Consider the following 878-nt stretch of genomic DNA (forward strand, 5'->3'; position numbering starts at 1 on the left):
GGAAGCGGCCTGTCCAGCAGCACTGTAAGCCTTAGCCGTCAGAGCGGACGAGAACTTACAGGCCCTGGACGGAAGGCGCGGACTACCCCTCCAGGCGGCAGCGCCTTGTGGGCAGCGCTGCATGGCAATAGCGACCGGGGGGATGTCCACATACCATTGGGCCGCCCCACCGTCGAGGGTGGTGAGGACGGAGGAGGCACCAAGTCTGTTTTGGGCAGAAAAAGGTGCCTTCCAAAACTTAGTAACCTCCTCATGCACTTCCGGGAAGAATGGAACCGGAGGCAGCAGCCGACGACCGGCTTGCGCCCCCAGGAACCAATTGTCCAGCCTCGAGCGTTCGGGAGAAGGAGGAGGCCTCCAGTGCAGCCCGACGCTCTCGGCGGCCCGGGAAAGCATAGCGATCAGCTCTGGATCTGACCCGGGCAACGCCACTCTTCCTGACGGAGGCAGCGCATGAACATCCTGTCATCTGCCTGCACTCCACACGCCCTGTCCGAGGAACCAGCAAACTCGTCCGGGAACCCCAGGCGGTGGGATGCGCTAGAGGAATGAGAGGCCCGCAGAGACGTACTCGACGGGGAAGCTCTCACCGTGATCCTCAGGTCTCCCTGACCATGAACCGAAGTAGCCCTCTAAGAACTGGAGGAGCTAGAGCGGGGCATGGCAAGGGGGATACCCCCCCTTTAATGAAGAGGTATCTAGACCGCAACGTCGCGATGGTCATGTTCCCGCACTGAGAACATGACTCATCCATGAGCGCTGCTTCAGCGTGCTGTAAGCCCAAGCACGAGACACAGCGATCATGATCGTCAGATGAAGCCAGGAAGCGACCACATCCAGAAACGCACGAGCGGGAAGCCATCTTTAAAAAGACGCCC

This window comes from Sinocyclocheilus grahami, unplaced genomic scaffold, assembly GCF_001515645.1.
Source record: "Sinocyclocheilus grahami isolate Dianchi unplaced genomic scaffold, SAMN03320097.WGS_v1.1 scaffold346.1, whole genome shotgun sequence".
NCBI lineage: Eukaryota > Metazoa > Chordata > Actinopteri > Cypriniformes > Cyprinidae > Sinocyclocheilus > Sinocyclocheilus grahami.